Below are 15,902 nucleotides of genomic sequence, written 5' to 3' on the forward strand. Positions count from 1 at the left end.
TCAATTTATAATTGAATTAGTCTTAATTTGTTACCCTACTGTGGTTTATATGAAAGAATTATATTGACTTTTAACCTTAATTCCACAAAAAATAACATAATTATGCTATTACATGACAGCTGGCAGAAACCTCAATTAATTTGTCTCTAATTACAATATTGGTGTATACGTAAACAAACTCACCGTGCTGCAAAGTGAGGCGATTGCCTCTGTGTTTCCCGTGCTTCATTTTTTATAGTTTTTATTAGCTTCGATTCTGAAAATCGTTGCAAACAAGTAGTCTGCTACTGTCTGTTTCTCCTTTGACTTGAAGTGCCTTTTTTAGAAAGCTTGTGAAAAGAGGAGATGCATATCTTGATTGATCTTGCATGTCTTGACTATATCAACAACAGGAAGTGGTCTAAAGCAGGAATGGTGATTCATGTGCCAAGGTAACACTAAGTAGAAGTAAGGGAGGTGAATGGGAGTTCAAAAGTTTCAAAGCTGGTATTTATTAAGAATATAGTTGATTAAAACTGTTTTTATCTCCTTTTTAAGAATTTTAGTTTCCAGTCACTGTACATATTTGTCAGAAGGAAAGTGATTAAAAAAAGGAAAACAGCTGCTAAATATACTGTGGATTTTAAAGAAGGCTCACCCATGGCATAATTAATTACACTCAGCATATTCATCACTTTTAATGCTAAAGCAACTCTCCGTGTTTATGTTTTTGAGCTGCTTATCATTTTCACTAATTGTTTTATTAAGACCTAAAAATCTCTTTAATCCTTTTCCTCCTCCATTTGTTCGCATGCTTTCATATCCATATGCATTTAAATCCGGCTGTATTTACCAGTTAAAATGCAAATGCAGCTCACTGGGAATAATGGCCCCGGAGAGCTGGCTGGATAGACGGATATGGCTCTCAAGAGCTTTCCCCACAGCGCTGAGAGCAGAGCCAGGTGAGTGCTTCTCTCCAGGTGTCCCTCTCATGCCATTGTCGAGGCTTAGCGGGTGGCACCGAGAGCCCACCGCCCTTCTGGCTCGCCAGCGGGTTTCATGGCCATTTTGCACTGAATGACTGTTCATTGACGCAGCCAGTAAAACCCGCTGCTGACTTGGGAGGAATAAGTTTGTCCAGCTCCAGTGGCTTCAGCAACAGAGGGGATTTTGACTCCATGAGGACCCAATTAAACCTGGGAGGCCCTCTCTGAAGGAATAATAACAATGATAAATGCACCTCTGTGGCCAGCTTAAAAAGCAGCAGGGAGAAATGTTTTATTGTGCTGGCCTGTCTTGACACAATTTACTCCAGGCTTCTGGCTTTTGCAGCATCAGGACGAAAACCTCACCTTGTGATTTTTTTCCCCTTTCCCTTGGAGAAGCCTAATGTCATCCTGAAACATTGTGATGACTCGGCTTTGTGTACCATCAAACCATCCTCGTGTGCCCTTTGAAGTGACTTTACTTACTCAATGCTGAAAGTACAAATTATTTGTTTTTAAGTTGCAAGTCGGTTCAAGGACACGTTTGGGGGTATTTGTCAGAATAAAAGCAATCATTTTTAAGTTACTGATATTAATTTGACCTCGAAAATATTCATCAACTCTGAGGAAAAAAACTCTGAATTCCTCTGGATACACCATCTCATTTGAGAATATCTTCTGTTTTTCACATTTTGAGTAATCTTATTATGCTCTTTATTCGTGTTTACCCATCTTAGAAAAGACATTTAGTCATCACCTATTTTCCTCTGTCAGGTGGTAATTTTGAGAAAAACTCCTTTAATTAGATAACAGGCTTCTGTATTTCAGATTTGCACTTTACCAGCAGTTTATCAATTACTGCTTGTGGTTTCATACTGCCAGTCAGTCTTTGTCTGGGTGCTCGAGCCTCCTCCTCACCACGCTGCAGAGCCGTGTTATTGTACTTAAACAAATCAATTCTCTTGCAGTTGAGCTTTTTTTCCCTCCATCCCCTGTCATTATGAACTGTTTGCAGTGCAGAGCACATTGATTTTTCACAGCCCTGGAAAAGCTGTTGATGAATAGCACAGAGGTATCTGGGGAGAATCTGGCTTTAAAAAGGAGGCACCCAGCGTCAAACCCTCCTCCTCCTCCTCTCTCTCGACCCATTGAGCCCCCAGCGCTCCTCCACTTTCTCTTTTCAGAGAGCGGCACTTCCAACAGGGGAGAAATGCCGCCTGAAAAATCTTCCAATCATAAAAAAAGGATTAAAAAAGTGCGAGACACAAGGGACCACCCTCTCTCGCTGAATGCTAAAACACACTTTGTGGTTAGACAGTTTTTAGATTTTGGGTATTAGCCTTGTCCTGTCAACCAAAGCATGAGCTCACTAAAAACCTGCCTGGGAACAGAAATGGCTAGTATGCTACGTGTCACCTGATGAAAACGCCATTAAATTTGTTCTTTTCTTCTATAACTCATTCAGCTCCTTGGAATTTTATACTTCAACATTTTAAGAGTGAGAAAAACTTATTTTTTCTTTGGACCTGACTGAGCCTCATCTCTCTGAACAAACTCAGAAATGACTACCTTAAGAGATGACTATTTACAAGTACTACCTTGATGTGGCCCTTCATTTAAAGCAGGGAACTTAAGTTGCACTCTGCACCCTCTCATGGCCCTCTCTCAAGATCTGAATGACAGGCTTAAACATCTACAATTTGTCTTCGCATTTGAGAGTTTGTGGGACAACAAACTGCTGAGGTCATCCGTTTGTCTGAGCACTGACATCAGTGTTTGCTGAATCCCACTAGTCAGACACCTTATCATGATGAATTCACAAAGGGAACTAAAGCTTCTAAACTTGTGCGAACAAACAAAAGATGTGATTCTGAACTGTGTGGACCCTACATGATAAGCAGTATGTTTATATATATTTTGGTTTAAAATTAGCTGCTGGTTACTTTCTTCCCTAACTGATTTATAGGTTTTGTACTTCACCAGTCACCCTTAAAGAAAATATGGTCATTTTTTTAAGGGTCTGCATATCACTGGGTATATGCAGGAGTTCTGCCTGCCAGACTGGGTGCCAAGCTATAGTAAAGGACCGTCCTAATAGGCTTATCTGTCAATTGGGAGTGAATTGTGAATGCGCCACGGCAGTGAACTTACCGTGTGGTGGATGTTTATGATGCCATGCTGGTCGTGTGAAGTGTCGGCTGCTCTTTTGATTTGTCCTTTGTGGGCACGGGAGCGTGAAGGAGCTTATCCGTGCTGGGAAGAAGTGTATCACGTTAAGCGAGGCGCACATGGAAGCCACTCAAAGCCCACAGGAATCTGTGAGAAGTGAAATCACTGAATGAGATTGAGTTTCAGGAGAATAATGCAAATGTAATAATTCAGTGTTCGGAGATTGGTAAATAATACTGCGACGACTGATGTATTTTCTTTCTCTGATTTTTCTCAGGGGCAGAAGAATTGAGACACTGGAGTGTTTCTCCTCCTGGTGTGTGAATGGGTGGGGGGGTCCTTAGTGGTGAAGAGTCAAGGATTGAAAATAACACAGGTGAGTAATTTATTTTTCTGAAACATATATGGCGGAGGTTTACATAGCCAAGCTCAGATTTAAATCTGCGCCACAGCAGGAAGTGTGAGCGCTCTGCAAAGATCTCGCTGCTGCATGTTATCATTACACAAATGCACTCATTAAAGTTGTTCCCAGCCTTCTTTTTAGGCTGCATTTGTTTGCCACTTGAAGTTTTAAATTAACCTTGTACATCCTGATGGTGTGCATACAGTTACCATTTAAATTGGCTAAACTGTGTGAAAGTCAAAAGAGATCGCCTGTGTTGAGCGAATCAGAGAATCCTTAATGGGGGAAGCTAACGCGGGTTAATTGCTCAGTTGCACTGTCCACATTTGTATCTATGCATTTCTGTTGATTTGTAAGCAAATAGTATGTAGTCAAATATTTTGGAAAACACTGACTTTTAAACTTTGTTAGGGGCTTTATGGTTATGTAAGAGATCCCTGGAGGAGGCACAAATCAAGCCTCAGGGGCTCACAAGTGTACTCCTACTGCTGGTCCTAAACAGGGAGGGTTGCGTCAGGGAGGGCATCTGGTGTAAAATCCACTTCACATCCTGGGATATAAGGGAGCAGGTGAAAGCTCCCATTTTGGAAAAATGTGTTGCAAAAATTAAGCTTGCTTACACAGAGTTAACAGGCTAGCAAGGTCAGAGAATGTCAATATCTCTTTTTTGATGTGGTGTTCAGGAAACAGGAGTAAACACTGCAACAGATATAACATAAAATAGAACATCTGGGAGAGGTGTTCCTTCTGACTTGCATTATTATTGTATGATTTCATTTACTTTGTTTCCTATTAACATAGGTGATAAAAATGTACACCTCGTGAAGTTTGAAAGCCGAGTGCACAACTATATGTGTCCACATTATTTTTAAAATCCTAAAATTCAGCGGTCTTTGTTGGGAACTCCCTATTTAGCTCAGATGCTGCTTTGTGTGAAAATATGTATCAAAGCAGGAATCAAACAAATCTCGTTACTGGAAACCGATATCTGCCTCCCTTGTCACTACAGTGATATAAAGACCACGGCTTTGTTTGCACTGGCATGCGCTGTCCTCCGCTGTACTCGAGGGTCTTTAGTAAACATGTGATGGCAGCAGTTTGTGTGTGGCCAACATCAGCTCTCCTCTCACAGAACATGTTGATTTCATCAGGAGCTCCTGGGAGGCTCTGTGTAACAAAGTGCTTATGTTCCATATGCAGTCCGAGCACAGGCACGCACACACACATGCAGAAGGTCACAACTATCCTCTTCATCAGCGAGCCACCAGCTCATCCTTATGCAATATGGAGCTCAGTGTACATCCCGCTGAAGGGGGAGAATTATGTTGTGGAAAGCGAATGTAATTGGTTTGTCCACTGTATTATACAATGCAGCTATGGATTAGGAATTGGGGCATCCAGGACACACACGCACACACTGAATAGATAAGAGTAGTTAATCTTGATTAGAGCAGTGTGAATGCTGAGAAATACGGTGCTGTGACAAGCATCTGCCTGCCTCACAGCTGAGTGGGATAAACCAAAGTGATTATTGTGGAAATGTCAGACGAGGTAGACGGTGATAGCAAGTGAAACGAAGGGGGATGTGACATGAACGGGGACATGACATGAGTGCCTCAAAGTCAGTTCTCTCTCATTTTCAGTGACAGACTTTTCCCCTCTCACAGTGCCTTTGTGGAGCGATGGAGTGGAGGGGGGTTGATGATATGGCTACAGCCATGAGAAATAGCAACAGTCTCAAACAGAGGAGTGTAAATAGTGGCTGATAGCCACATAAATCAGCTGGGAGTAAATCTTGTTGGGTTGCAGCTAGTAGTTTTTACAGCATAACTCCTTATTTACTAAATCAAAGTTGTTTTACAGACATTTCTTTAGTCTGTAGACCATCACAAAAAAGTAAAAGCTTAAGGGGATATATTCAGATTTCTTGTCTGAAAACAGTATCAAACCAAACCTTATTCAGTGAGGAGGAGCTGGTGCTTCTGTCTGGCAATTTTTGCTGCATAAACCAGTGTAAAAATTCTTGGCTGGGTGCATTCTGTTTTACTAATTGATTAATCGACTAGGTCTTTCTCTACAAAGCAGACTAGGCACCCTCTTTCATTTCACCGGGTTGATATCTAAAGGTTGCCAGGTTGGTCTTTTTCTCTGTACTGCCAGTGTAAGCTCTAATGAGTAATTGCTTTCCTCTGCGAAATCCGAAGGTGCAGACATTCTGTTAACTTCGCTAAAGGAAAAAGGGGGAGGGGGGAAAAATCTCCTTCCTGTCAGTGGTCTGTCTTTCTCTCTGTTCTTGTTAGATCTGGAACTGATAAGTGAGAGGCCTCTGGTAACTGAACAGGAAGGATAGAGGGCCTGGCCTCAGAGCCCCTGCCTCTGCACACATGTCCACCTCCCCCTGCTCAGGCAAACAAAGGGAGCAGAGCCTGCCACTTAACTTCAGGTTTGAAAACATTCAAGCCTATTAGAAGGATAATCATCACTTATTCGAGTGAACTCTTATCCTGAAGAGATTTTTGTTGACTATAACAACAGAGAGGCATTTTGATAAAACAGGCCGTGGCCAAATTAATGCTTCGCAACCATTTCACATGCAAGCCCAATCACAACTCCCTTGTTCCCCTGGCTGGTGTTAAGTCAAGTGGAAGCACTGTATTAACCAGTCACGTGGCAGAGCGGTCTGGATTTATTGTTCATCCCAAATACCCACAGGTCTGAATGAGTAGCTGTTAAACTGATTAGTGTGATGAGGCTGTTGTAGCCTATATACCCTACATGCTAAAAGCTAGCTAGTATAAAGTAGAATCTAAATTTCTACTAGTATTTGCTATGTTAAAACAAAAACAACAAAACATACAGAGATTGTCTTTAAATGCAGGGTTATACACAACAGATTTCCCAAAGTCAGCGCGAGTTAAAATGGCCCAGAAATGAAGATCATGTGTAATCTTTTTTTGATGATAATCTTTTAGGGAAAAACAGCAAGCTTAATTAGAAAGAAAACATAGGAGTATAGTGGAAAACGTGAATAAGCGCTTGTTAAAGTACAATTTAAACTGTCCGTCACTGTCTGCTTGGTTACAACAATCTAAGCTCGGTGTAAACAGTGCACTACCTTGCTTTATGGGGCCATTTTGCTGTCTGTAATTGCATTTTATTCCTCTAGATAACAGAAGCAAACTTACATGATGTGACATGACAAGATATTTCCAGTGCAGTAACCATGGAGAGTGAATATTTGCCGTACTTATCTAAACCATCAGTACCAAGAGTTTAGTGCAAAACTATTTTGCTCTCTGCAGAATTCAAGAGACAGGTCCCCTTAAATGAAATTCTGTTTCAACGCAAGCTTCTCTGAATAAAATCCCAGTTCTCTAAAAATCTTACTCTGCTTATTACCAGCAGTGGGATTGGAATGTCCAAAAGCAGTCTGGGGAATGCTGGATCGTATTTAACTGGTTTATAATGACACGACTTGTGTGAAAGCGGCTACAACAAACATTACTTGATCTCGCTGAGAAACCTTGTGGAATTATTTGAACAACATTTGTTGTCGGTGAACAGTTATCCAAGGATTTTGCACTTAAAGCTTTGTGTCAAGATGACTGTTGACTCAAAGGTGCATTGTTCAGATGAGTGCATAGATTATTTTCCTGTACGGTACCGGCTGAGTAACTTGGCATGACAAGATAGCACTCGAGGTTTCATTCTTGCAGTGTGCTTAAGATCTCTCTATCATCTTATCTTTTGGACTTTGAATTTGAATGCTCATTTGAATTTTTTTGTTGTATTCTTTTTTAGTTAAAATGAAGGTTGGAAATGTTGGACAAATCCCTTTTTCAGGCTGAGACTGCAGTGGGGTGGTATTCCCAGGAGAAATTGTAAGATAGCATGCCAGTGTGACAGCTGACTTATTAGCCCATTAGTCATTGGAGAGAAAAAGAGGTGGATGAGCACAGCATCCGTCAAGAAAGCATCTCTTCTTTCCAGATAGCCTCCCCCAACGGCCGCCCAGGAATCTTGTAAGTGTCTCCCACTGATGTAGGAGCTGGAGTGCCGGGGTCAGATAGTACGGCCAGATCTCTCTATCCCGGCGCTCTTTGTTGCTGCAGATGACCTAGCTGCCTGTCCTAGGAACAGACCAGCGTAACAGAGGCAGAGCTCAGTGTACTGTACTAAAAATAGATGTAGCTTCATATCCCCTTTCTCAGAGACACATGCAAATGTAGATGTGTCAGCTTATACGTGCATGTATCCTCAGAGGTGGTCACAACCACTGGTAGCATGTCAGTGACTGTCTGACCGTGTGTGATTGACAGGTCGACTGTGGCGGTACAAAGTATCTGTGTACTCGGGACAGATGTTCTCCGCAGCTTGCTTGAGTCAACGTACATCGGGAGGAAGCTGTTAACCAACACTTGGCTTTGAGACGCACCTCCCCACTGCTCTGTGACCCTGCCGAATCGTCCTCTACATCTCATCTGTCTTTGTATAAGCCATCAACCCGACTCTGCTCAAACAAAGAAAAGCAGATAATATTAAACAAATGAAGTAGTGCTTGCTTCCACTGCTGCAAAATTGAAGCTGATGTCCCTTTGACATGCCATCCACGGAGAACTTGTCAATTTCCTGCTCATGATGAATAGCCTGAATAAGCCACGCTTCACGAGCCAACAAATTAATTAATGACATGCTGTAATATGTTTAAGAACACTTGGCATTGACATGTTGCTGGCTTGTGAATGGTCTGCCTCGAAATAGGACCACATTAACCTTTCCATAGCCTCACGCTACTGTATTATTGAATTCCTCTTTGTTAGAAAGCTTTACTAGGGCCTCATCAAATTAGTACATTTTTGTTGTAAAATATGACCAAGACCCAACAAGCTAAAGCTCCACACAGCTTAAATGCTCCATTTATAAAGTGTCTGTGTAAAGCTAATGAAATGATTATACTGGCACCACTGCAGGGCCTTGATAATCTGACTGCCATTCAGATTACCCGTTTTAAAAATCTATTCACAGCAGGATGACAAATATGAGCCCTGAACCTATGTGCTGTAGTTAAAATTCATCAAGTTACCTCAAGTGGCCGTAATTCATGCAATATTTGAAACGGTCATCGGAAAACAAAGTAATAGTGTGATAGAGGTTGTAGTGCGATCGTAGTGATGCCCCTCAGTAATCTGATAATAAGATACGGATATATTTGTCGACTTTACAGAGCAGTTCAGAGTTTCATTGCACTGTACAGGCCCCAGTCACACAGGTCTAGAGACCAGTCTGTGCATCTGGAAATCACTGGTATCTGTGAAAAATCGACCGCTAAAGCCCTAATTGCGTGGGCCTAGAGATCGCTCAGTGCCCCGCTGATAGCAAGGGAAAAGTGTGTATTCTGTTACTAGTTGATAAGTCATTGCTGGAGGTTGCAGGCGGTCACTGGCGTAAAATTTGTTGCAGAGAGGTATACGACGCTGCAATAAATACCAATTTGCAGTTGTTTTTGGTTGCTAGCTGGTTGCCGCGGTCACCAGTAGTTTGCATGGGAAGATTGCGATCTGTTTGCATAACACTGGAAAACTGCTCGCCAAGCTGTAGTAGATCTGTGAAGAGTGCAATGTAAACTGGTAAAGGCGAGCATTCTTCAGAATTAAAGTTGCACCTTAAGCAATGTGTCGGTTGCAGTGGTAAGAAAAATCTTGTATTTTAAAGACAAAATTCTCCATTTCGAGTTCTGGTTTCTTTATAGCTCGGAGACTAAATGGTGATTGCTTGCAGACAAGTCAGTCTTTCAGGTAACCTATGGGCAACTGCAGCAATCTGCTAGCAACCGCTCACAATCACAAGCAGGTTTTGGGTGCATCATAGTCAAATAATTTCACCTGTTGACTGCGAGCTACCCCCAGTAACCACCAACCAGATAGGAAATACACATTTTTCCCAGTCCCTAATGACTATGTGACCAACACCTTAGTTGTCTGATTCACGCTCTCATTTTCACTCATCCTCACAGTTGACCTTTTGCTGTTGCAAGGAGCTGTTCACCTAAAAACAGGCTGTCTTCAAATGTCTTCAAATGTCTGGATAGTCAAATAAACCAACAGAAGATGGTGAAGACCAAAAACAGAGCTAACATGGATTTTGATCTTGCACTTATCAGGTGGCCACAAACAGCTCTGAATGAATAATGATGTTGCTCCTTAACACCTGCGTTTGTACATAGAAAAGGAAACATTTTTAACCTTTAAACGTGAACATAATCCATAAAAGTGCAAAAAGTGGCCAGAAAAATGAACTACAGATTTAAAGGAATAGTGTCCTCTTGTCTGGAGAAAGACTCAATCCAGGAGACTCCCATGGATGTGTTATAGAAAGATCTAGAGGCAACTGTCTAAGCTTAGCATAACAACTGAAAAAAATGCAAAACGCCCAGCGTGCCTCTTTAGAAGTTGAAAATACACCTACTAATACCTCTAAAAACTTAATTGTTATTTATGTGATCCAATGAAATGCTTCAGAGGTGTGGTTAGACACACTTTTCTTGTTTACTACTTAGCAACTGGTTCTCTGCTGGCACTAGTCTTATGTTGGATGGGCCATAAATAGTAATGATCTAGAGCTGATATCTTAATATTTATAGATTTACGACAAACACAACTTTGTCACATTAAACTGTGAAATGCCTTAAAGTAGCTTCATACTCGATACGTTTCATACTTCACATGTATAATGTAGCATCTGGCATGACTGAGTGTTATACAGCGAAGTCCGATCTTTTTGACAACTTGTGAACTTACGTCTGACAGGCTGATTGTCATCAATTTCAGACTTGTTTGGTAATTTTGGGATCAAAGGCTATGATAAGGATGATGATACTGATGCTAATCCCACTAAAGGGGATGATTGAGTCATCAAGGCAAAACAGCTGTCTTATGTGCCGCCTCTCCCCCTGGCTGCTGATGACGATAGCAGAGTGTAAGTGAGTGCAATTGACAGTGGAGTTTGAGCTTCCTCAGGGAGGAGGGAGGAAAGACTGAATCTGAGCAGAGGGAAGCAGGCAGCAAGGGTGGCCATGAAACATTCATGCACCTGGGGACTCTTTGCATAAGGAGAGCAAGCTGAGCCACTAATGAAGTAAAGAGCAGAGGACTTTCAATGGCTCTGTTTGTCCTTTTATGAGATTAGCGTTAGTGTGGCTTCTTATATAAACTGCATTAAAAGCTGATATAGTGACACGTTGGTACTGCCTTGTAGAAAACATTATTTTTGGAGTAATTAAATCATGGTTAGCTGCAAGATTAGTAACACCACAGGTGTGTGGCTGGTTATAGCTAAACGCCGGACAGACAACGGTGCCCCAAATGTGGACATCCACAGTTGCGCCAGTTGAACATTTGTCCCTCCTAAACTCATCCTGCTCAAAGTCTGCGAGCTCACACAGGGACAGAAAAGGCAAGAGAGGAGCAAGATGAAGAGGAAAAAAAAGGAGAAGTAATATTTAGACAGCTGTAATGCCGTGTATCACTGTCAGTGGAAGGGGGGCAGAAGAAGTGGAGAGATATTTTGGTGTCCTCAGCAAGGCCTCAGACAAACTCCCGCTACAGTATTGATGTCACTGCGCCCTCTTGACAGCAGACTGTAAATCAAAAGTCACAGTTATCTATAGATTTACAAACACCTGCTATATCTTCACAGTATGTATCCGAACTGCATAAACTGAGAAAACCTGTTCAAACATGTTTAGGTGGTACTACACTGGCGGGACCTATCTAAGAGCTCACTGTTAGTGTTGCAGTACAGTAACAGCGGTTGTGTGAGACATCTGGTCACATGTCTGCAGTCCTGTGCTAGACTGCCTTGTGCCTTGAGGTGGTGGATGGCAGCTGACTGCTCTGATTCACTGGGAACTAGACTTGTGTGCTGTACGCCTCACAATGGCTTGACTCATAGGGAGTCGACGCTCAGTTGCGCGGAGTCCGTCTCATGGTCATTTTACTGGAAGTTTCTGTTTGACTCCTTTGTTGCTGTTGTGTTCGGATGGAGACAGCAGTCTTCTCTGTGACTGTATTTGTTTTTTTTCTGCACGGTGGGAATGATAGTTTCCCTGCAATTCCGATCCTCAGTCGATACCTAGTCACACCCTTGTCTTTCATGGGTTGCGAAGCGGTCATCGGCTCATTAGCAGCTTCTTTTCACCTGACATGTTCCCACATTAGTATCCCACCAGCATCACCCTTTGAACGTCTTCAACCCGTCTGGTTTCCCAACAAACCCTGCCACTGATTCTAAGGTTATGGTTAATTTTGCTTGTGCAGCTGTGATTTTAACACAACCCTAAAGTGTTTTATTCAAATTCGAGGCTTACTTGACTCACTGTAGTCTTCCCCTAAAAGATAGGTGTTGCTATTCAGAACGAAAGAAAAATCCCCCCTTGATTTGCTGGAATTTGAATACAGGACAGGAAACCAAACATTTGTAGAGATTTTTCCACATTTTTCTGTCGAACACCTTTTCCAGCTGATGTAGAAGTCTCCCTCTGTGCCATAGTAAAATCCCTCCGCTCCTGCATTCATGTATCACCTAACTGCCTTTAGAGGCCTCTTCACACACCTGGAGAGAAATAGTGAATGGTGCATGATAAGCCAAAATAACACCAAAGCACACCAACCAGCGGTAGTCAAGACATCATTTCTGAGAGAGAGGACACCCTCATTTCCAGGGTGTAAAATGCTGATGGGCATGCTAGGTATTCTACCAAGAACTGCCATGCTCACATTTTAAGCTGTCACTATTTGTTGCACTGCTTATTTCCAGAGCTTTCCAGAGTTTTTGTAACCCTGCTTCCTTTTAGAAACAGTGTTTTTATGTGCTAGCCACTTGATTTGTGCTTCATTTTGCCTGGTGACAGCGTGCAGAAACATAACATTAAATCTCTACCTGCAGTCACTCTCCTTCCCCTATCACATAATAACATGTGCAACACCCGCACAGCAGCCACTAATTGCTGCTGGATATTAAGAGCAAGGTCTCTTAAGACACTGACCTTGCTTTAGCCAATCATAACAGAGTGTGTTACCAGGTTGAGCTCTGATCAGAGTCCCCGCAGCTCGAACAGGAGGAATTAATTATTCAGACTGGCTGCTTGCACCTTTTTCTGGACACAGCATTTAATGACATTATAATGGCATCCATGTGAGATGTTACTGCTGATGTGAGAGTATCAAAGCGGGAAGTGCACAAAAGACCAGCCAGAAAGCTCCCTGAGTGGCAGCAACCAACTTTGACAGGCCGAAGGATGTAATGAATCTTCCACATCCTAATGTCTACCTTGTCTCTTATTCTTTCAATGTTAATCTAATTTATTTGCTTCTAATGATGACATGCAGTTAATTAAGAGATAAGGTAAGAGGCTAGATACTTTGTTCAAAATACTCAAAAACCCTGAGTTTCATAACGATCCACGGCTGGGTTTCCAGTGACCTCTAGCAGGACTTAAATGACTTAAAAAATGTTTTGATGTCAGCTAGAAAAAAGAGGAAACTGTTTTTTAGCTCCAGTAACATCTTAATCATGCGCAACTAAATTTTGACTGCAAAAAAAGTCACGTGGCTATTTGTTACGTTAAAGGGTGCTACGTTTCCCGCTCGTCTTACCTCTCTTTATATAAACAGATGCACTAATGTATTAATGTATCAGAGGCATGTAGCCAAAGAGAAACTGTCAAGCAGTGCAGCTCTCACAGCGCTTGTGTGTATACGCTGTAAATAGTGCTGAGCAACAGCAAGGTTACCGACTCTAAATGCATTTGCATTATGCTAATGTAATGAGAACAGGGAGCCAATGGAGGCTGACTGCACTGGATCGCTACGGGGACACGAACGCAAGAGTCATCACGCAAATTATCAGGGTGGCTGATCGCTCAAAAACAAAAGTTTAACGGGAGATAAGCAGCCAAACCGGACCGCTTCTTTTGGTGCGAGGCCAGATTCGGATGCCGAGTTCTGCTTTGATATTTCTCTCTAACCCAATGTTCTTATCACGGCCCTCAAGCAAACATGCAAACAATCTGGCCTGTGTGTTTCCAGTCACATGGGCCCGAAGTGCTGGAGAGTCAGCATGTCTGTCCTGGTATTTCCTGAGGCTTCGTAAACATACATACACACAAGCGTTCTCTCTCTCTCTCTTTTTCTCTGTCACACACAGAGACACGCTATTTAAACAGTCAACAATAATACAGTATAATGATCGTGCGTATTTGTATAGAAGGCAAAGGGCAGAAGCAAAGTAAAGTCAGTTCCCACAAAGCACGGCGATGAGAAAACAAGGAGGAACAAATTAGAGTTAATTTGCATATTAACAAATCAATAAATCAAGTCTCTGTGCAACTCTGTAAGTCTCATACATATTGGAGATGTGGTTGTCGTAGGTGGAATAACTGCGAATCTCTTTCCAACTTGTGGTTACTCTAACCTTAAAATAGTCGAGAAAAACAGAAGGAAGTTCAACTTTATTTTGCACTTCTCCTTTTTAATGCTCTGACATTAATCAACAAAGAAATAAAAGCCTTAAAACCGTGCGCCTGAAAGTTTCAGCGTGGCCACTTTAATCTATATTTTTTACGCATTTAAATAACTGAAAAGTTTTGGGGGGTTTTTTGTTAGTGATTGCGCTATCATCGCCGAAGCCGTTAATGGATGTTGTTTGTGTGCGTGTATGATTATTGGACTGGTCGTTGCTAGAGGATGCCCATGCATTAAATCATTATTGGATTTAAACAGCTGAAATGTGCGTGTGTGTGTGTCTGTGTGCGCACTCGTTCATCTAATTGATTTAGAGTGTTAAAGTGCAGGGTTCGGTGAATACTCTAATCAAAACTGCAGAGGCTGCTGCTAAATAGTGAAGAATGATTTAATACAGCCTGCACTTTTTTAGTCGTGGATTCTTCTGTTTGTTTGTTTGTAGCGTCACAGTCAAATGTAACTGCATGTGTTGATTTTCTTATCTAAAGCTGTCGAGTTAGAAGAGAATAGAATCAATTGAAATCATGAGCCCTCAGCCTTCATTTCAACCTTTAGATTCATGTGAGTGCTGTCAGTATCTCAAGCTACTAATCTCCCTTTTTTGCCCATTTAGTTGCCATCTAACACAATTTCATGGTGTTGATACAGAATCTAAAAATTCAATAGCTGAACATGTATGCTCGGATTATAATTTGGAGTCTCTTTGGGGGATGTAGGTCAACTGAAAGACTCTATTTCCTCAAATATTGTAATCCCCATTTGTTCTGCTTTTTCACCAGAAACACAGCTTTGAGGTCTTTGTCTGACTACAATGCACTGGGCAGGACAGTGGGTTTTAATGCTCTTGTCTTGAATTTTCCACTCGTATGCCAGTTTGCTGTTTATTGTTATTATGAAATCACTTTTTAAAGCTTTACCTGTTTTATTTTCTTTGTGCCTGACATGCTGGGAAAAAAACATCCTCGGTCTTTTACTTTCAGCTTGAACTTTTCCTCCAAGAGGCGACCAGTCGGCTCGGCTGCAGAGCAAGAACCCGAAGAAGGTCAAGTTTATGGTTTAAGTGGGGAAGAGGGTCAGCAGGATATACCCATTTAACCTTTCTGGAGACCAGCAAAGCACAGAGAAAGGAAGTCATTCATTTAGTCTCCAGTGATAAAGCCCAGATGAATAGTTAACTCTGTTTGCCTTCCCATTGATAAAAAGGAAAAAAAAAAAAACGTATTTCACCATCCCTTTTCCCAAATGGTTCCCCCCCCACTCGCCGTATTAACGGCCACGCTCAGCCAAACTAATTTTGTGCCTGTTCCTCCGGGCTTGAGGAATAGTTTTGTGAAACCATGCATGAACAGGAAAAATTGATTTGTTTTTATATCATTTCAGCATAATAGCTTTCTGCAGTGATTCAGTGACAAAACCTGATCTACCTTTCAGAAGAAAAAGAGGAAAGGATTATTTCACTCGCTGGCATGTTCATATTCCATCCCTGTGTTGTCTAAACCTGATAACGAGTATGGCACAAGACAAGGCTGTCCATTGTGGAAAGAGCTTTTTCCACAAAAGTCATTATGCGGGATCAATGCTCCCAGGAGAAACGGCAGACTCGAACGCCACACACAGCCGTGGAGGATTGCGTCAAAATATCTTAACAGCCCCGAGGCCTCTTCTTGGTGGGCCAAAGTACAAATCACATACGTGCAGTTTTACTCAGCTCGCCTAATTCATCTAATGTGTGTCACGCCTTCATGAAAAATGACTGAAAAAACATCTTCCGTGATGGGTGACAAATTAAAGGAAAGCCCCATATAGCATGTCTTAGTGAGAAGCTGCTCGCCAGAAGAGCTTCAT

The 15,902-nt window shown here is 41.9% G+C and overlaps 1 protein-coding gene across 3 annotated transcripts in view; it reads left to right on the forward strand.

The window, feature by feature from the left end:
• The window catches only part of LOC146381484 (zinc finger MIZ domain-containing protein 1-like), a 110,314-nt gene that overhangs the window by 24,519 nt on the left and 69,893 nt on the right, over window positions 1–15,902 (forward strand). For all 3 annotated transcript variants that reach the window (XM_084937541.1, XM_084937540.1, XM_084937542.1), the window contains exon 2: window positions 3,412–3,510. The gene's annotated coding sequence lies outside the window, so the exon portion shown is untranslated. The remainder of the gene's footprint in view (window positions 1–3,411; window positions 3,511–15,902) is intronic.

Source organism: Perissodus microlepis, chromosome 8, assembly GCF_051167445.1.
Source record: "Perissodus microlepis isolate ML-2025 ecotype Zambia chromosome 8, ASM5116744v1, whole genome shotgun sequence".
Classification (NCBI taxonomy): domain Eukaryota; kingdom Metazoa; phylum Chordata; class Actinopteri; order Cichliformes; family Cichlidae; genus Perissodus; species Perissodus microlepis.